Source organism: Oryctolagus cuniculus, chromosome 7, assembly GCF_964237555.1.
Source record: "Oryctolagus cuniculus chromosome 7, mOryCun1.1, whole genome shotgun sequence".
NCBI classification, from domain to species: domain Eukaryota; kingdom Metazoa; phylum Chordata; class Mammalia; order Lagomorpha; family Leporidae; genus Oryctolagus; species Oryctolagus cuniculus.
This window is the reverse complement of record NC_091438.1, coordinates 63,564,454-63,586,542: the sequence shown is the minus strand read 5'-3', so window position 1 is coordinate 63,586,542 and position 22,089 is coordinate 63,564,454.

Here is a 22,089-nt window from a genome sequence, read left to right as displayed (position 1 = left end):
CGGCGGCCATTGGAGGGTGAACCAACGGCAAAGGAAGACCTTTATCTCTGTCTCTCTCACTGTCCACTCTGTCTGTCAAAAAAAAAAAAAAAAGAATGTGAAGAGGAAGAGATTGATGAAATGCCTGAAACAGAATTCAAAAGGGTAATCATAGGATTATTCAATAGCAACAAGAAGCAAATTCATGAGTTAAAGTAATCCATACATGATATGGAAGATAAATATTTTGATGAGATTGAGAATTAGAAAAGAAATAAAAATGGCTTGAGATGGGTGTGGCCGAGGGCTCTGTTTGGTGTGCCAAAGGTGACACTCCCAGGTTAGGCGTGGTAGATCTCTCTTTCTTTCTTTCTTTTTTTGATTCAAAAAGGGAAGTAATTCCGCACAGCTGAACGAAGTTGGAGGCAGTTAGCAGGCAAATGATATACCCACAGGAGCCAGAGATCAGAAGCTGTTTCCCAAGGACCACACAGGGAATCTGTTCTGCCCTCAGTGTGGGCTCAAATTCTCCTTCAGTCTCCACTGGGTTGCCAAAGTTACGGAATTGTAGCTTCTCTGGAGAGTACTCACATGAATTCCGTGAGTTCTCTTCCCCACCGTCTCTTTTTTCACAGACTCAGTTCAGTAGCACCACAAATTCACTAGGTCCTAATCTCCTGTTAATTCACCCCCCCACACACTCAGGTTTTTCTGCTAGGCCTAGGGCACTCTGGCCTCAGAATCAGCCCTTAAGGCATGCGGATCCGGCTGAAATGCCCATGAGAGTATTTCAGGCATGGAAAGCCAAGACACTCTGGGGAAAAAAAAAAAACTAAATGAAAGATCTCCGCGAGTGAGATCCCAGTGGAAAGAATGGGTCATCAAAGAAGGAGGTACCTTTCTCTGAAGGGAGGAGAGAACTTCCACTTTGACCATGGCCTTGTCTAAATATGATCAGAGTTGGTGAACTCAGGGGACTTCCATAGCCTTGGCAACTCATGACAAGAGCCTAGGGTGATTACTGATGCCATAAACAAGAGTGTGGGGAGCAACTCGGACTAGACTAAGTTACTGGAATTAAGACTTATTCTATGCATCTGCTCTCCCACAATATGGCGCTGAGAAGGGAGAAAACAGCTTCTACACAGCTGCCTCCAGTTCAACCAATAAAGTGTAGGACCTGCTCCTGATTGGAGGAGAGCAGCGTACTCGGCGTGTGGGTAGCAGAGTTGGGATTGGTGGAAGAGGACTATAAAGGAGGAGAGAGACAACATGCACCAGGAACATCTAAGGGGAACATCTAAGAGGAACACCTGTGCAGCCCCCCAGAGAGCCGGCCGGCGGTGTGCCGCTCCCCCGCAGAAGTGGGGAATGTGGCAGGGGGAACCGCCCTTCCATGGAGGTGGAAGGGACGGTAGCCAACCCGGGAAGAACCAGCAGCAAACCCGGGGAGGGCCGAGCAGATGAAAGAAAAGCGCAGGGTCCTGTGTCGTTCCTCCACGAAGACAGGGAGCGACACAAGAGTGTCAATTTGTTAAGTCAACAACAGGAGTCATTGTGCACTTACTCCTCATGTAGGATCTCTGTCCTTAGTGTGCTGTACATTGTGATTTAATGCTATAACTAGTACTCAAACAGTATTTTTCACTTTATTTTTCTGTGTGTGAGCAAACTGTTGAAATCCTATTGTTTGCTAAACTGATCTTCTGTATATAAAGAGAATCGAAAATGAATCGATGTGAATGGAAGGGGAAAGGGAGTGGGAAAGGGGAGGGTTGTGGGTGGAGGGACGTTATGGGGGGGAAGTCATTGTAATCCATAAGCTGTACTTTGGAAATTTATGTTCATTAAATAAAAGTTTAAAAAAAGAAAAGAAATAAAAATGAAATATTAGAAATAAAGAATTCAATGTGTCATATAAAAAACATAGAGGTCAGTCAGCCTCCCACCCAAAAAAGAATATATTAGAAAATTTAAAAACAGTTTTGGCGATTCATGGAATACTATCAAATGACCCAACATATGGGTCTTAGGAGTCCCTGAAGGTGTGGAAAGAGGAAGTAGATTAGAAGGCCTATTCAGAGAAATAGTTACAGAAAACTTCCTTAATTTGGAGAAAGAAAAGTATGTTCAAGTATAAGAAGCACACAGAACTCCTAGTACATGACCAGAAAAACTCCTTCTATGAGGTCAGCATTACCTTAATACCTAAACCAGAAAAAATACAACTGAAAAAGAGAACTGTATACCAATATCCCTGATGAACACAGAAAAATCCTCAACAAATACTGGATAATGAATCTATCAACACATAGAAAGATTATTCACCCAAACCAAGTGGGATATATCCCTTGTATGCAGGGATGGTTCAACATTCGCAAATAAATGTGATATATCACATTAACAAACAAGAATGAAAATCATATGATTACCTCAATAGATGCAGAGAAATCATTTCATAAAATACAACATCCTTTCTTGGGAGGCGATGCTGTGGCATAGTGGGTAAGGCCACCACCTGCTGTGCTGGCATCCTATGTGGGTACCAGTTTGAGTCCCACTGCTCCACTTCTGATCTAGCTCTCTGTTTTGGCCTGGGAAATCAGTACAGGATGGCCTAAGTCCTGGAGCCCTGTACCCACATGGGGGACCTGGAGGAGGCGCCAGGCTCCAGGCTGTGGATTGGCTCAGCTCTGGCCATTTGGGGAATGGGCCAGTGGGTGGAAGACCCTTCTCTCTCTCTCTCTCTCTCTCTCTCTCTCTCTCTCTCTCTCTCTTTGCTTCTGTAGTTCTGGCTTTCAAATTAATAAATGAATCTAAAAAATCCTTTCATGATGAAAACCTTAAACAAATTGTGTATAGATGGAACATTCCTCAACACAATCAATTCAATTTGTAACAAATCCATAGCCATCACCCTATAGAATGGGGAAAAGTTGGAAGCATTCCCATCAAGATCAGGAACCAGATAAGGATGCCCACATTCAGCACAGGTATCCAATTTAGTCCTGGAAGTTTTAGCCAGAGCCAGTTGGCAAGAAAAAGAAATCAAAGGGTACAAATTGAAAAGGAGGAAGTCAAATTATCTCAATTTGCAGATGACACGATTCTATATTTAGGGGAACGAAAAGACTCCATTAAGAGACTATTGGTGGGGCCAGCACTGTGGCACAGTAGGTTAATCCTCTGCCTAAAGTGCTGGCATCCCATATGGGAACCAGTTCTAGTCCCCGCTGCTCCTCTTCTGATCCAGCTCTCTGCTATGGCCTGGAAAATCAGTGGAAGATAGCCCAAGTGCTTGGGCCCCTGCATCCACATGGGAGATTAGGAAGAAGCTCCTGGCTCCTGGCTTCGGATCAGTGCAGCTCTGGCCATTGTGGCCATTTGGGGAGTGAATCAACGTAAGGAAGACCTTTCTCTCTGTTTCTCCCTCTCACTGTCTGTCTACCTCTTAAACAAATAAATAAAATCTTTTTTAAGAAAAAGAGAGACTATTGGAACTCATAAAAGAATTTGTTAAAGTGGCAAGACATAAAATCAGCACACAAGAATCAACAGCCTTTTACATATACAGTCAATACCATAGCTAATAAAGAACTTCAATGATCAACCCCACTCACAAGATGTACAGAAAAAAATCAAATACCTTAGTATATATCTAACCAAGGAGGTGAAAGATGTCTGCGATGGAAATTACAAAACATTAAAAAAATAGAAGACACAAAAAATGGAAAACTCTTCCATGTTCATGGATTGGAAGAATTAATATTATGAAAATGTCTATACTACTCAAATCCATTTATAGATTCAATGCAATCCGATTAAAATACCAATTAAATTATTCTCAGATCTAGAAAAAAATGTTGTTAAAATTCATTTGGAAACACAGGAGACTTCAAATACCTAAAGCAATCTTAAACAACATAGACAAAGCCAGAGGCATCACAATACCAGATTTAAAGACATATTTCAGGGCAATTATAATCAAAACAATCTTGTATTGGCACTAAAATAGAAGTATCGACTAATGGAACAGAATAGAAACTTTGAAAAACAATCAATGCATCTACAACCAACTAATCCTTAACAGTGAGATAAAATCAATCCCTGGAGAAAGAACAGTCTTTTCAACAAATGATGCTGAGGAAATTGGATCTCTGTGTAGAAGTATGACGCTTGTCTTACACCTTATACATAATTAACACAAAATGCATCAAAACCTAAACCTATCACCTGATACCATCAAATTACTAGAACACTGAGGAAACTCTGCAAGACACTGGCACAGGCAATGACTTCTAAGAAAAAAAACTAGAAGCACAGGCAATCAAAACCAAAATAGACAAATAAGATTACATCAAGCTGAAAAGCTTCTGCACCACAAATGAAGCACTCCAAAAAGTGAAGAGGGAAATGACAAAGTGGGAGAAAATGCAAACTATGAAACTGATAAAGGATTAATATCCAGAATCTACAAAGAGCTCAAGAAACTCAACAACAACAAAACAAATAATCCAGTGAAGAAATGGGCAAATAACTTGAACAAGCATTTTTCAAAACAGAAAATCCAAATGGCCAACAGACACATGAAAAAAAAATACTCAGGATCACTAGCCATCAGGGAAATGCAAATCAAAACCACAATGAGGCTTCACCTCACCCCTGTCAGAATGGGTCTCATACAGAAATCAATAAACAATAAATGCCTGTGAGGATGTGGGAAATGGGTACCCTAATCCACCACTGGGGATGTACACTGGTGCAGCCGTTGTATACAACAGTATGGAGATAATTCAGAAAGATGAAAATAGACTGAAGGGCATTGAAATTAGCATATGGAAGTATTGTCTGTACCCTCTTGTTCATTTCAGCACAATTCACAATAGCTAAGATATGGAATCAATCCAGATGCCCTTCAACCAATGACTGGAAAAGAAATTATGATATATATCCACTATGGCTTACTCCTCAGTGATAACATAGGATGAAGTCCTGTCTTTTACAACAAAATGGATGTAATTTGAAACCATTATACTGAGCAAAATAAGCTAGTACCAAAAAGGCAAATTCCATGGTTTCTCTGATCTGTGTTAACTGATAGAGTACCAAAAATGTAATATATAGGAGTGAAATTGACATTTTGAGTTCTATGATTGTTTACAACCATTGTCTCTGCTGTTGAGGAACAGTGTTGTTTTTTTTTTTTTCCTTCTTACTATGTGTTGAACTCTAGGTGTAAGGTTAATCCTATGACTATAAAGTCAACTGAAGGTAGATCATTATAAAAATTGACAGGAAATAGGAGAGGAAGGAGTGGGAGTGTAGGCAGGAGAGGATATGGTGAGAAGTATCACCATGTTCCTAAATCTGTATATATGAAATACATGAAATCTGTATACCTTCATAAAATTTTAAAAACAAGCAAACAAACAAAAAAGAGGGATAAAAGGTATAGTATTAATCCAAGCAGAACAACTCAGTGGGTGATATTAAGCATCTACTCTGCCAAATAATACAACAGAAATTACTGTTTGCTTACTAGAAATGAAATCAGAGTAACTGACAATAACTGATATTGAATTTTGAAGCAGTGGTTACTTCCTGTTCATGTCAAGGTCATGAGAAGAACGTAGATATATATATCCATGCCCAGTAACCCTACAGGACACAACTTCCATCCTAGTATTTAGGAAAAGACATCTCTAAGAAAGAAGTGCTTAATTACTGCTCCATATTATACCTATTTTACTTTTAGGAGACTTTCAAATTAGTATTTATAGCTCACATGCAAGAACTACTTGAATAAATGCCCACATTTTAATTATACAAGTTCAGAGTTCTATGTTGTATTTTTTTAATCTTCACAGATATATGATGCTGGTGGGTTTCAAAGGTACAAACTAATCCTCACAGTTGGGGTTCGATGTATGATCCAAAGATCATGAAATTAATGAGGTCAACTTTAAAGGGACCAAATTTTCTTGAACTGGTTTCATTTTAGCAAAAGGAACTCATTTTCATGTAGTCTTAAAACATTTTTATTAAAGCTATTTAATTTTCTGACACTGGTCCAAAAGCCAAAGAAAATTCTCTTGCTGCCTCTCTCTCGCTCACGCGCTCTCTCTCTCTTTGTTTACTTAGCTTATATCTATTGCCATTTGCTTACATGCATATTCTCTTATTTTGCAGTTAATTTGTTGATTTCCATCTAATTTTGGTTCATATTTGAAGAAGGAAAACAGCCTTCTACAAAATAATGTGTAGGCAATTGAGAAGAGTGAGTTATAATATATGGAATTGCAGAGCCTGCACTGAATCAGTTTTCCACTTTTCCTGAGTCCAGGACTCCCCTTAGTGTTCAAATAGTCATTCTGACTCACAGAAAATCCTTTTATGTGAAATGTTCCCTGTGCTGCTGTCTCCTTTCCCTGCTTCACCTCTGGCACTCATCCTTGCATAGGAGGGGAGACTGTGGTCCATTGTAACAGTGAGTATCAGTTTGGTTCCTACTTCAGTGCCACCTCCCTGCCATTCTATGTGATTAAACTCGTATTCTGCAGGAATGTCTTGCACTTTTCTACAGTCACTACATCCCCTGGATCTCGCCATCTTTAATCAAGGAATAATGGCTTATGCCTTTCTGGGCTGTAATATTTATTTTTGAAAAATCTGTTTCTATCAATGTTGAAGGAAGCATGCTAGCTATCAGCATCCTACCTCATTTTATTCTAGATTTCATGGTATTTGGTGTGTGTGCAAATAGTTTGTAGTTTGAGAGTATATCTATTTCTTTGTTTCATTTTAGCTGGAAGATTTTTTTAGTTTCTTATCACAATTTTTGATGCATTCAGGAAAGGAGAAGGATAAAATAGCATCAGTCCTGCCATCTTAAACCTGAAGTTCATGTGCATTAAACTAGGAAAATATAGCACCTTAATAATTATGCAAAGAGATGTTGTATTATTGTGATTCCACAAAGAGCCAAAGAGCATACGTTCTAAAAAACAACAATTCGAAAAAAAAAAAAACACCAAAAACCTTCCTTTTTGAAGTTGAGGCCCTCGGGATGCATATAGAGAAACAAAGGGAAAAATTGGCCTGGAGTTCTCCTGGCTTCATTAAAAAGTAAGAGAATTTCCAATGGATTATTTCTAAACTGATACCTGTGAACATTTAAAGTCATGAACCCTTTCATCTATTTGATTTTAAGTGCTTGTCCTAACACTTTTATTTCTTCTTACAAGGAGAAAAAAAAAGTTCTGCCTGAAAGATTTTATCCCTTACAACCCATTTTCTCCCTCAGTCTGACCCGCAGTGAAGTCAAAGTGACAAATTTGTGACATCATAATAATTTTTTTTCCCCAGGAACAAACTGTGAAGCCATTAACACAGGATGGTGACTTCACTGCAGGATCAAACAGAGCAGCTGGCGAGAGAGGAGAGAGGGAACGTTCTTATTCAAACACACATATATCTTCAATAATAACCGGGGAAATTCAGAAAATTACTGTCAGAGTAAATTGCATTTTGTACAAATGCCATCTCCTTTCAAGTCTGCCCCAGCATGATCATCCTTCTTTATTTAGTGGTGTTGCCCTTTTCTCCTTAGAGACCTTTAGCAAAGTCTCATTTTATATTTCATGTATCATTAAAATGACTTAAATGAGTAGGAATCAGGCATACCTGACATTTATTTTTAATTATTTACATAAATAAAGAGTTGTTCTTATTGTGTGCCTACTGCAGCTCTGAAAATGTCTTACCAAGTGGATTTAGAGCTCATGCTAGTATAAAACACTGAATAGGATTCAGTGATTAGCTCGCCAGGCCAAGAAGCATACGGTTTGATCCACAAGAAATTTTTTGATGTGGTAACAATGCTCCAATAATTATTGTTCATGTCACTTTTCAGTTCTGTGCTATATATGATGTGGATAAATGGTAATATACATTCCCTTCTTGAGAGACAAGGTTAATATATATGACAAATCAAACAATAATGCAAGGAAATATGAATAACACCAAATGAACAACATAGACCACATATGTGAAGTTTGAAAGAGAATGTCATGGCTGTAGAGGCTAATGGAACTGGGAGTGTAGGCTCTGGAGCTGGACAGCTCAAGTCTAAAATCTCAACTCTGCAATTTAACTGCTACATGATTCCATTTCTCAAAGCTCTGTTGTCCTCAGCTATAAAATAGGGGAAACTTATACCTATGTCATAGGGCCGTTTTGAAATATAAGTGGATAAGGCCGGCGCTGCGGCTCACTAGGCTAATCCTCCACCTAGCGGCGCCAGCACACCGGGTTCTAGTCCTGGTCGGGGCGCTGGATTCTTTCCCGGTTGCCCCTCTTCCAGGCCAGCTCTCTGCTGTGGCCAGGGAGTGCAGTGGAGGATGGCCCAAGTCCTTGTGCCCTGCACCCCATGGGAGACCAGGAGAAGTACCTGGCTCCTGCCTTCGGATCAGTGTGGTGTGCCGGCTGCAGCGCGCCATCCATGGCGGCCATTGGAGGGTGAACCAACGGCAAAAGGAAGACCTTCCTCTCTGTCTCTCTCTCTCACTATCCAATCTGCCTGTCAGAAAAAAAAAAAAGAAATATAAGTGGATAATGTATGGAGAGCACACAGAAAAACCATGGGAAAATGTAGGTTTCAATAAATGCATAAACAAAAACATGAGCTGCAGTATTCAACTGGTATTAAATAAAGAAGTCACACTTTAGAATTTTAAATAAAAACTATATTTAGTAGGTAAGGTCTAAGGAAAGATTTTGAGAATTTTCAGAAGCAAGTGATTGAAGGAATATGCACAATACGTTTGAAGAATGAGTAACAGATTCACTTACTGCCTTTATTTCATGATTTATTAAACAGCTCTTATTGAAAACTTACAATTTGTCAGACAGTTCTAAAAGTGGAAGATACACAGTCATAACAAATTAGATGAAGTCTCTGTTTTTCTGGAACTTAGGCTGAGCAAAAAAAATATAGATGATTCTGAACAAGGACACAATGTGATACAATTTTTATGTTGGAAATATTAATTAGACATAATCAGAAGGAATGAAAGGATATAGGGACTATAGTTTTCTTGCAGAATGTTATTGCAATGACCCAAGGATGATGGAAGGAAATTCAGTATTTGACTATATGTAGTGAGTCTAAGAAGAAAGGTGTCAATTTGAGAAAGATTGGAAAGGGAAAACAAAGCTAAAAGCTACCCATTGATTGAATGTTAAAATGCTGAGGTTCAAAGGAGATTCTATTCTGATTTTGGATACCTTAGAAGTTCCAGGGGAAAGTTCAGCAGATAAATTTCATAGAGGATTTGTGATTATCTTCCTTTCCTTTTTTTTTTCTTTCCTTCCTTCCTTCCTTCCTTCATTTCTTCCTTTATCTATCTCATTCTCTCTTTTTTGGAAACTGTTTCATTAGCAATACTGTTTAAAGATATGAATAGATAAAATTTTTGAAGGCAATGTTGAAAAATAGAGGAAAAGGTAGAGAAAATTAACACATCTTATATTTTCTAGAGAAGAAGAGAAATAAAGCAGAATAGGAAAAAGAAAAAGCAATGCATATGAGACATAGGATTGCCAAAGATTCCAAGGGAGAAAATTTGCCATAGAGAAACTGGTCAAATGTGTTAAATATACCAAAACATCAGGAGAAATCAGGGCCTACAAAAGACCATTGAACTTGACAAATAAAGAGGTTGGCTGAAGGTTTTGCACTGATAAATCTCATTGTGGTGCTGAAAGAAACCATTATATTGCAGGAAATGGAGGCAACAGATAGACCCCACTCTCTCAGTAACTTTGGCATAAAAAATAAAAAGATGAAGTGTTTTGAGTGACAAGCAGGAGAGTTAGTCATTCCCCTTTCCCATTCCAGAAGTTCACTATAATCCCAACCAACCGTTTCAGAAGTGCCTACTTTTGATGACCAGGAAAATTAAGTGAACAAGTGTAAATGGCTTGATGGTGATAGATCAACTTTGCAGAAGAAAAATGCATTTTAATGGTGTCAGTTGCATTATCTTTGTAGTTATAGCAGGTGATTAATTTTGTTTAATATCACACAAAATTGTGAAGCCCTGAGGGACATGAACTGCATTTAAGAAACAAAGAAAGACAACCTATGCCGGCTATGTGTGAAGTGCTCCCATCTGTACAGAATTCTAACAGGATTTCTTCCCCCATCATATACAGATTTATGCTAGAGCTCCTTTATTACCAGACATCTTTTCTTATTGAAGATGACAGAAACCTATAGCTGTCAATCACTAATGAGGGTAGTTTTCTTGCATTACAAGACACTCTACAATGTGTTTTCTTGTAAAATCCCAAAGGTAACAAAAAGAAAATAAGTTACATATCTGCAGCTAGCTACAGTGAAGCTGTCAAATATGCAAGCTGATTTGTCTCTATCTCACGTCTGATTTAACACATACAGTTCTGGGACTTTTATATCTGCCAAGGTGAAGCTGAAACCAATCTCTACCCTTATTATCCATTCCAACCCATAGAATCACAAAGCACATGCTGTGTGGCTTCTTCAGATTTGTATTTCTTGATTTGATACTACATGTAGCATCACATCTTCTTCAAAACCCTTCAGCTCTAATGAAAGAGTTAGAGAACCTAAAAGATGATCCACCCATCGAGTCACTGAATATTCATCATCCCAGAAATCTTTCAAGGTATCAGAATTTATGCATATTCTGAGTCTTACAGAGAGGAATAGAGTGATCTTTGCTAATTCTTTGTGAAATTTTGCATTGTAACAATGAAAAATCTTAGAGGCTAATAAATACCTCACGTTGTTTTCTCTCCTGTTACAGAAGGATCCTTTCTTCCTGTAAAGAATTTCCCCAAACTTTTGCCTCTTAGTACAGACTTACTTTGGCTATAAAGTAAATAAAATAAAAGAAATTCACTGCCTAAACTGGTTGGTGATCTTTTAAGAATAGTGGTCACTTGGTTGGGGCCGGAGCTGTGGCGTAGAAGATAAAGCTTCCACCTGCAGTGCCGGCATCCCTTAGTGGCACTGATTCGAGTCCTGGCCATTCCACTTGTAATCCAGCTCTCTGCTATGGCCTGGGAAAGCAGTAGAAAATGGCCCAAGTCCTTGGGCCCTGCACTTCTATGGGAGATCCGGAAGAAGTTCCCAGCCCCTGGCTTCGGATTGGTGTAGCTCTGGTCTTTGTGGCCAGTTGGGGAGTGAACCCGCAGATGGAAGACCTCTCTTTCAAGTGTCCTTGTCACCATTATTTTATATTAAAGAAATGTTGAAAGTGTGTACATGACATTTCTCCTACAGTTCAAATCCAATCACAAAAAAGTAACATGCTGTAAAAACATACAAATGGAAAAATTCATTCTTATGAAACTAATTGGCTTCAACCCAATTCTGGCCAAGTGTTTCTGTGATATAAGTGGCAGTTCAATTGCACACAAAATAGACAAATCAAGCTGACGAATCTCACAGGGTTTATAAGCTGAAGTACACTAATATGTACAAGGTGCCACAAAGAAAATTTGCTAAAGTCTTCCTCATGAAGACTATATTAACATCTGTGCATTCTCTTCAATATAAAGCACATGTGGGGGCCTGCACTGTGGTGCAGTGGGTTAAAACCCTGCTGGTTCTAGTCCCAGCTGCTCCTCTTCCGATCCAGCTCTCCGCTATTGCCTGGGAAAGCAGTAGAAGATGGCCCTAGTGCTTGGTCCCCTCCACCCACATGGGAAATCCAGAAGAAGCTGCTGGCTCTTGGCTTTGGATCTGCACAACTCCGGCCGTTGTGGCCATCTGGGGAGTGAACCATCAGATGGAAGAACTCTCTCTGTCTCTACCTCTCTCTGTAAGTCTGTCTTTCAAATAAATAAAAATCTTTTTTAAAACTTTTATTTAGTAAATATAAATTTCCAAAGTACAGTTTATAGATTACAATGGCTTCCTCCCCCCCAAAACTTTCCTCCCACACGCACCCCTCCTATCTCCTGCTCCCTCTCCCATTCCATTCAATCAAGATTCATTTTCAATTATCTTTATATGCAGATCGATTTAGTATATATAAAGTAAAGCTTTCATCAGTTTGCACCCACACAGAACATAAAGTGTAAAATACTGTTTCAGTACTAGTTATAGCATTACTTCACATTGGACAACACATTAAGGACAGAGATCCCACATGAGGAGTAAGTACACAGTGACTCCTGTTGTTGACTTAACAATTTGACACTCTTGTTTATGGTGTCAGTAATCTCCCTAGGCTCTAGTCATGAGTTGCCAAGGCTATGGAAGCCTTTTGAGTTCACCAACTCCGATTTTATTTAGACAAGGTCATAGTCAAAGTGGAAGTTCTCTCCTCCCCTCTGAGAAAGGTACCTCCTTCTTTGATGGCCCCATTCTTTCCACTGGGGGATCTCACTCCCAGAGATCTTTCATTTAGGTCTTCTTTTTTTTTTCTTTTTCCAGAGTGTCTTGGCTTTCCATGCCTGAAATACTCTCATGGGCTCTTCAGCCAGAACCGAATGCCTTAAGGGCTGATTCTGAGGCCAGAGTGCTGTTTAGGACATCTGCCATTCTATGAGTCTGCTGTGTATCCCGCTTCCCATGTTGGATCATTCTCTCCCTTTTTGATTTTATCAGTTAGTATTAGCAGACACTAGTCTTGTTTGTGTGATACCTTTGTCTCTTAGACTTATCATTATGATCAATTGTGAACTGAAATTGATCACTGGGACTAGTGAGATGGCATTGGTACATGCCACCTTGATGGGACTGTATTGGAATCCCCAGGCACATTTCTAACTCCACCATTTGGGGCAAGTCCGATTGAGCAAGTCCCAAATTGTACATCTCCTCCCTCTCTTATTCCCACTCTTATATTTAACAGGGATCACTTTTCAGTTAAATTTAAACACCTAAGAATGATTGTGTATTAATTACAGAGTTCAACCAATAGTATTAACTAGAACAAAAAAAATACTAAAAATATATATAAAGCACATCTAAGACATGGTGACAACTTCAAGATGCTTACCATTTTAAAGGCAAAACTTACACACATGAAACAGCTAGACATACAGGTATCACACTAAAAACATTGATTCAGATACAGTCAGAGACAGATTCTTAAAAAATCATATACACACATGCAAAAACGATTGTCAGGAAGAAACTGAATAGTGAGGCAATGTGCTCAGTAAAGAATGCAGAAGACAGTAGATTAGAGGTAATTTGATAAAAGTGCTTCATTTTTTTTTAAGAGAGAATACCACTTCAGAAGGCTTTTCTATGGTTTCCTTCAATTGACATAACTATTCCTCAATTCTGAGTATACATCAAAGTCACACGCAGAAAGTTAAATACTATTGATGCTTCATGTAGGTATTGCTAAATTTTCAATTTCCCAAAGTGTTCAAGGCATGTTGCAAAATTGATAACACCATCTATTGATGAGCAGATACAGCAGGCAGCACTAAAGAGCCATTGGTATTTGGGGGGAAATGAAGTCAAAATGTTATAAGAATTTACATGAAGTTGCACAGTTGTATCATTGCAGATTCTGACATGCTGTCTCCATCTGTGTCCTTGGAAGTGGTATATTGCTTTCCAACATTAGAAACATCCAAACAGCAAGACAACTTGAGCAAATGGTCTTTGAGGTACATGAATCTACTACATGTGGACTGTGTTGAGCAAGGAGTGTTTGGAAGCAGTATTAAGGAGGAATATATTATAGTTTCCTTGGTACAAGGGGATGCTAGGGATTTATATAGACATTGCTCACAAATGAGGACATGGATTCATCAGATAGCAATGTGAATCCATGGGAACGTTTCTGAAATTTGTGCATCAAAAGAAATCTTAGAAAACTAAAATATTGTTATTGCAATCTATTTAAAATCTTTGGATTCATAATTCTTTTTTTAACTTTTATTTAATGAATATAAATTTCAAAAGTACAGCTTATGGATTACAATGGCTTCCCCCCGATAACGTCCCTCCCATCCGCAACCCTCCCCTTTCCCACTCCCTCTCCCGTTCCATTCACATCAAGATTCATTTTCGATTCTCTTTATATACAGAAGATCAGTTTAGCATACATTAAGTAAAGATTTCAACATTTGGTCAGCTTCAACTTACCAGTGATGACTGTGTAAATCAAACCTGAAAAGAACTACTGTAGGTCAATGAAATAGTAATTAAATTTGAAACATCTCTGCCCCATGATGAAAACGTAATATCCTCTGGTTGATTAGACACCTGCAAATGTCTGTTAGAAAAAAATTCTGTCTCATAAATCATTGATAAAAGAATGAGACATATTTACATACACAAATATTGCTTATGTTTTCCACTTAACTGTGTGTATTAATTAATAACCTCAAAAACTATTTTAATGCTTTTTATGAAGTACAATAATTGACCTTGAGTAGGCTCTCTTTCATGAAGTTACAAGTGGCAACATACTTCTGAAGGTAAATGAATTTGGTAGATAACAGATTTTGTGTGTGTGTGTGGTGTACTGAAATTTATGAAAATAGAAATATTTATGCTATTATTTCATCAAAGAATTTTTCATTCTGGTTCAGGCTGAATTTGTTTTGTATGAAAATTCGACATTTGCTCAGAGATTTAAGCCATTCAGCTCAGAATTTAGTCCCTGATAGAAATTACAAAGAATTTATTATGAAAGGGAACTGTTGACCTCCTTGTCATTAACTTGAAATCATCCATAGTTACTTTGAGAAAATTGCAATGGACTCAGGCACTGTGATATGAAATGTAAGATTTGATATATGAAATTGCATTTACTAGTGTGCAGCTATTTTTATTATTTTGAATGTGTATAAACTTTCAGGGTAATGAGCTTCATTATTTCATCAAAAGCTTGCTACCTGCTGTGTAAAGTAGTGCCTCTATTTATGTGAAGTTTTTGAAATGTTATGAGTGCTCATAGAAAATCACTTGTTGTATAAGGACAGAGATCCACTGAAACGCCTTAAGTAAAGCAAGTACAAAAATGATGTTCAGCAAAACGCACAAGGAAGAAAGAAACAAAATATTGCAAGTTTCTAGAACCTTCAAGACCTCAAGAAATTCTCTCCAAAAAGTTGAGCTTTCCTAATAACTAAAATGTAATCCTATAGTCAAGAAATTTTTTTCTTTAATAGGCATAAATGTAATACTCGAAAGAAGTATGCAGACCAAAGGAGATGGAAGCTGCTCAGCCCTAATTATTTGTCTTTCATTTTGTGCAAATAGTATTCATCAATGCATAAGGTACATACAACAAAATGCAGAAATCTTAAGTATATAGCTTGATTGTTGCTAACATATGTATACAACTAGCCCTCAGATCAAAATAAAGAATATTTCCATCTACCCAGAAATTTCCCTCCTCAGTCAATTCCTGGGGCCTCCAAGATAATTATTATTCTTATTTCTAGCATCACAAATTCCATTTTTTGGCTGGCACCGCAGCTCACTTGGCTAATCCTCCACCTGCAACACCGGCACCCTGGGGTTCTAGTCCCGGTTGGGGTGCTGGATTCTGTCCCGGTTGCCCCTCTTCCAGTCCAGCTCTCTGCTGTGGCCCCTGAAGGCAGTGGAGGATGGCCCAAGTGTTTGGGCCCTGCACCCACATGTGGAGACCAGGAGGAAGCACCTGGCTCCTGGTTTCGGATCAGTGCAGTGCACCAGTTGCAGTGAGCCAGCCGTAGCGGCCATTTAGGGGGTGAACCAACGGAAGACCTTTCTCTGTCTCTCTCACTGTCTAACTCTGCCTGTTAAAAAAAAAAATTCCATTTTTCTTATTCTTAAACTTCATTCATAATGGAATCTTACATAATTTACTTTTTGTGCCTTTTTTTGTTTGCTCCAATATTGTTAACATCTAGCTGTGTTGTAGTGCTGATTTGCTTCTGCTTCTTTTTATTATTGAGTAGCATACCATTGCTTGCTCATACCATATTTTGTTAAATCATTCTTTTGTTGATGACATTTGCATTATTTCTAATTTGAGGTTACTATGATTAAAGTTCTGATGAACCATTTATATGTAAATGATTTTGTGGATGCATATATTTCTATTGTGTCAGGGTGGAATTTTCTGTCCATATCTTAGATGAAAAGCTACCAGGGTTTTTTTTTTTTTTTTTATATTAACGGTAACGCTGTTTTCAATTTATCTATTTAAAAGGCAAAGACACACAGTTTTTATCATTGATTTACTCCCCCAAACTAACTGCTATAGCTCAGATTAAGAAGGGACTGGAGCCATGATCTGGGAACTCAACCCAGATCTTCTGCATGGGTGGTAGCAGCACAACTATTTCAAACATCTGCTGCTTCCTCCAAGGCTCTGCATTGACAGGAAGCTGGAATTGGAAAGCAGAGCCAAGAACTGAACCACACACTCCAATATGAAATACAGGCGTCTTAACTGACAACTAAACAGCTAGGTCAAACACTCACCCCAGTGGTAGCAAATTTACAAGAACTCTGATTGTTAGAGTTAGGAAGCTAGGCTCCCTTTCGCTATATCCAATTTTTTTAAGAAATCCAGAAACTGTAATTTTTTAATGAAAAGTTCTAATTTTTAAAATATTAACAAATCTATATCAAGATATATTCACAAGCCAATTTTTTTCTGTAGGCCACCAATTTGACAATTCTGATGTATTATGTACCTCCCTGACTTTTAATGTAATAATAACAGATTCAATTATTTCCTGGTGATTCAAAAATAATTTATATTTGTAAATATCAATAACTATTCTGGGCCGGCGCTGAGGCTCACTAGGCTAATCCTCCGCCTTGCAGTGCCGGCACACAGGGTTCTAGTCCCAGTCGGGGCGCCAGATTCTGTCCCGGATGCCTCTCTTCCAGGCCAGCTCTCTGCTGTGGCCAGGGAGTGCAGTGGAGGATGGCCCAGGTGCTTGGGCCCTGCACCCCATGGGAGACCAGGAGAAGTACCTGGCTCCTGCCATCGGATCAGCGCGGTGTGCCGGCTGCAGCACGCTGGCCGTGGAGGCCATTGGAGGGTGAACCAACGGCAAAAGGAAGACCTTTCTCTCTGTCTCTCTCTCTCACTGTCCACTCTGCCTGTCAAAATAAATAAATAAGCAACTATTCTGTTTTGTTAAAATATTGTTTGTCTTTGGAACCTTTTGAGATACAAAAGGTCTGTAAAACAAAAAGTCAGCTCCCAATAGTCTAGTACTGTGTTCTTTTACCTATCTTTTATAATTTTTCTCTCCTTTGTTGTCATCAAGCCATTAGCTATATTCTTAATAATATAAATGTGGTCATTTTCCACCTTTCTACTTAATTTTTTTCTAATATCCTTTGCAGGAATACAGATAATGACTTTTCATAAAGAATGATGTATAAAGTAAGGCCAAATAAACTTTGGAAAGACCTAAAAAGCAACCTTTTAAGTAAAGTGGGAAAATTTGGGATTTTGTGACATCTGTTTTTCTACATAGAGATACCTATCTATTTGTTGGTGCTTATAGATACCATTTCCAGAGAAGAAAGTTTGCAAGAGAGCTGTATTATTAGCTATTTAAAACATTAGTCTTATATCAATAAGGAATTTTACCCAAGGCCAAAGATGCAAACAAGGGTCTAATGGGCAAAAGCACACAATTTTGCCATAATATAATTTCTTCAGAAAAAAAGATTCATATGTATTAGCTTTTCATTAAAACAGAGTTCCTCTTATAGTATTTGTTTTAAGTATTCTTAAACAAAGGTTGATATGAACCGTAGGTGCTCAAATGATAGTTAAATATTTTTAGGAAGGCAGAAAGTACTCCTGCTTTCTAGTTCACTTAGAAATAATAAAGCTAACAATAACTGAGTGGTGCTCACCATCATCTAAGCAAAAACATGCTTTGTCGAATCTGATCCTCACATTCTGTGAGTTCTGTTACTGTCATTAGACCCCTATTCCAAATGAGAAAACTGCAGCCCCAAAAAGTTAGTTAATGGAATAAATTCACTCAAAAATTAGTAGGTTATGGGAATAGAAATTGAATCCCGGAAGTTTTCTTCGAGAGCCCTAGTTATTCACAATGTTCTACATTCTTGTGTCCACATGTTTTCTTTTCTAAGTTGAAACTTTAAGAAAATGTTTTAATTAACATTACAATGCAATGACTTTGACAACTTCTTATAAGTCATTGTCATAGTTACCAATATTCTGTTATAAACTATCAGATATCATACTGAATGAGCAGTATATTCTAAATAGGCCACTTTTTAAGAAGTTTCTGTATTTAATGACAAAATTGTTAATTCAATGTGCTCACCTTCATAATAGATTTTAGAAGACTAAAAATGGTCCATTGCATTTATTTCCACAGTCATATTTTCAATATATACACAAGCAAGGACTGAATATGCAAGTTAGTTTGACATACCACTTAAAAAATCAAGTGATTTTTATCTCAGTTACTTTCCAAAAGAACAATTAGCTTTGGATTAGGAAAAAAATAAAAAGAATTTGTGCAACTGAATGTAGACACAGTACAAGCTACATGGTGTTTCCTTGTGTTAAATAATTAATCACAAATGTTCCACTTACTGATTTACTAAGAAGGCTTTCCATGTTTGCTTGCTAGTTCACAAAGCCCTGCCATTCTAGAAACTATAATTAGGAAATAAGTAGGATTTCTCAATTTGAAATATATTTGCCTGGCAATTAACATAACTTTAAAAAAATATGAGTGGGTTTGAAAATGTTCTTTAAAAGAGCTCCTATAAGAATATAAAAGTTGGAATCCTTGAAAGTAGACATTATCCATACTTAATATCATTGAATTTCACTGCTCTTCCAATTTTACTAGAATTACAAAGGTCAATCAACATGAGGAATGCTCACTGTTTAGGGAAGCAGCCTCTACTAATGGGCTTTCCACCCCTATCTTGGGGTCCTCTAGGCCTTTGAACCTTGTCATGGAGCAGCTGGGTTTCCATTATCACTAAGCTCTTCACTGAGTTGCTGCAGAGTGACAGACTTTGTACTAACTTCCTCAAATATAAATACAAATACAAATACAGAGCATATTCATATTTTCCAAATGACATATCAATTTCTTTCAACAGGAATCATTGCTCATTTCCAGATACATAAAAATACCAAAAATTTCATTTTTTCTTTTAAAATATCAAAATTAAAACTCACACTGAATATCCCTTATCCAAAATTCTTAGGACCAAATGTGCTTCAGATTTGAGAATTTTTCATATTTTGGAGTATTTTCATATCATAATGAGATACATTGGAGATAGGAGCAAAGTCTAAACACAAAATTCATTTATGCTTCATAGTTACCTATACACATAGCTGGAAGAAAATTTTTATCTAATATTATAATAATGTTGTTTATGAAACTATGAAGTGGACCATTAGATTTGTGACATCATGTCAGTACTCAAAAATTTCAGATTTCAGAGCATTTCAGGTTTTTGGATTAAGGATATTCAATATGTTATGCAAGTGGAGGACTTTGAGTTTATACACAAGTTTAAGGTATTCTTTTTCAACACAGTGCATATTAAAACATTTTTATACCCTAAAGTAATAAACACTTTTACTTGAATCTCAGTATAAACTTTTAAATTGTGGTTACAGTGAAAAAGATTAAGTAGGACTAAAGATTCTGATGTATTATTTAAGGAGGATACATTTGGGCTAGAAATTGAGATGATGGTTAGAGTGCCCTCATCTGATATCAAAGTACCTGGGATTGCTTCCTAGTTTGGACTCTTGAATACACTATGGCTTCCTGTTAATACAGTCCCTTAGGAGGATAGTGCTGATCCTGAAACTGCAATGAAGTAGTAGACCTGGATTGAGTTACAGGCTCCTCCTAGACCACTGCAGACATCTGAGGAGTCGCCCAGCAAACACAAGTGCCCCCTGCTCGGCCCCATATCTCCTCTTCCTTTCTTCCTTCCCTCTCAAATAAATAATTTTTAAATAAAAATAATATAATTAAGCAGAAAGTTAAGTTTTACATATAGATAAAATATTTAACACAGGAGGACATCAGATAACATCTTCAGGTTACAAAAACAAAATTCATTTTATGAATACTTCCATTTACACAAATAAGGAAACACATCAGAATGCAGAAGGCATTATGGTATCAGCACATTCATTATCCAAAGCAATTGCCATTATTAAGAACAGTTTTTGAGGTTGTTCACTCTTTGACAATATGTTTTGACTATGCATTCAGGATTAGGGCTAATTAAACAAATTTGAGCATATCAACAACAGCTTTCAGCTCCACTAGGGGTTCCTTTAGTGTTCAAAGACACCCTACTGAGGAAGATCCAGCCCTTTATTCCTGTCTTAAACAGGGTCCCGTTAAATCCCCTTAGCAAAAGTCCTGAGAAAATTGTATGTGAGCAATATTACAAGAATATCTTCCTACTATTTCACTGGGAGATTAATAGTTTCTCAGTGGGATTGCCGAAGTTTCTAAATGCATTTATTTTTATGTATAAAATGGATCACAGTCATTGTTTTTTATCTTTAATGACAAAATAGAAAAAAATTGGATAAGAATTAACACATACTGGTTTTATAGCTTCTAAAAGGAATAACTTCCTTAAGAAGCAAATAATTATTAGAATGTATTATGGAAATTTGTTTCTCTAGAGGTGACAGTCTGGTAGCCTGTGGACTGAATCTGGCCATCAGACACATTCTTATAAGCTTGCACAATATTTGGAAACACTGAGACATGCCATGTGAAAATTCAGATTTCATGCTTTTACAAATGATTCAGCAACCCTATGCTCAGATAATTGCCTGATTGCAATTAGCTGGAGCTGGGTGTCAGCTGTGTTCTATAGAGTGCACATACTCCCCCCAGTTTATCACAATCAATCCTTATACATATCAATGTCCAGTTCTTTGCCTGATTTTTCCTGCCTGGCGTTCATAGGCAGCTGTTTTTGACTTCATGATGCACCATGTTTTTACTTCTAATGTTTTCAAAATATATTAATTCTGTCTCCTCATCAAGCCTGGCTTAATGCAGAGAATCAAATCAAACATTTCCATTTCCAAAAAGAAAAAGAAAAGAAAATAGGCAACTCAAAGCAAACAGCCCCTAAATCTCTAGGATAGATTTTCAAGCATTCAGTTCAGGAGTGTTCAGTGTCTTCTGAAAACAGCATATGGTTTAGAAAATATTTTCTTTATTTCCTCCCTCATGTTAAGCACCAGATGCAAATTAATACATGGTAAAATCTAGAAATCACTAGAGGTCATACCTTCTTAAGTCCTATGTTATTCCTCAGACAGATGGAAAAGCAAAGAAATGAAAAAGTTTTATGAAAGAAGTCATTTCCAGAGGAAGCATAGTTCTGTACTAGGTAAAAGCCTCAATTACTTTAGTTTTCAAGTTCAGGAAAACAAAAAGAATAGAAACCCCAATTCTAAAAAAAAGTCTGTCTGGCATAGATATCCCGGGGTAGTGCTGCACCTCATCTGCTTGATATGCCAAGCAGATCCGTTATAAACAGTTTTTAGAGAGGCCAAGATGGTGGTATACCAACAGAATGTTTTGAGATGTGTGGGGCAAAATAGATAGTTAATAAGCAGAGGGGATACAGGAAGGTGACAGAGTCACAAGAAATTTGCACAGAGAAGGCACAGTGAAGGCGTGGTGGAAACCCCAAATGAGGAGATTAGTGCCACCCCCCTCAGTGAACCAGGTGAGAAATCATGGAGATGTACATAGTGGCAGGTGGTGGAGCCTGGAAAGCTGCATTTGAAGCTCCAAGCAGGAAGAAAAAGAAATACAGAGGAATGAAGAGGTTGGGCATGCCACTGTCCATTTAAGTCTCCCCACTCCCCCCAGCTGGACCTACAGCCAGCAGGGATAAGCCATATTGCTTGCTTACATTTCTGAACATAAGCAGGGGGCTGCTGCATTTTCTTCCTATGCACATGCCAATCAATTGTAGGGGCCCCCTTACAACATCTCCAACTGGGAATAAGGATCACAACATTTCAGAGTAATTTCATCCCCACCACTCAAACTGTACAATAAGGAGTAGTCCTAAAC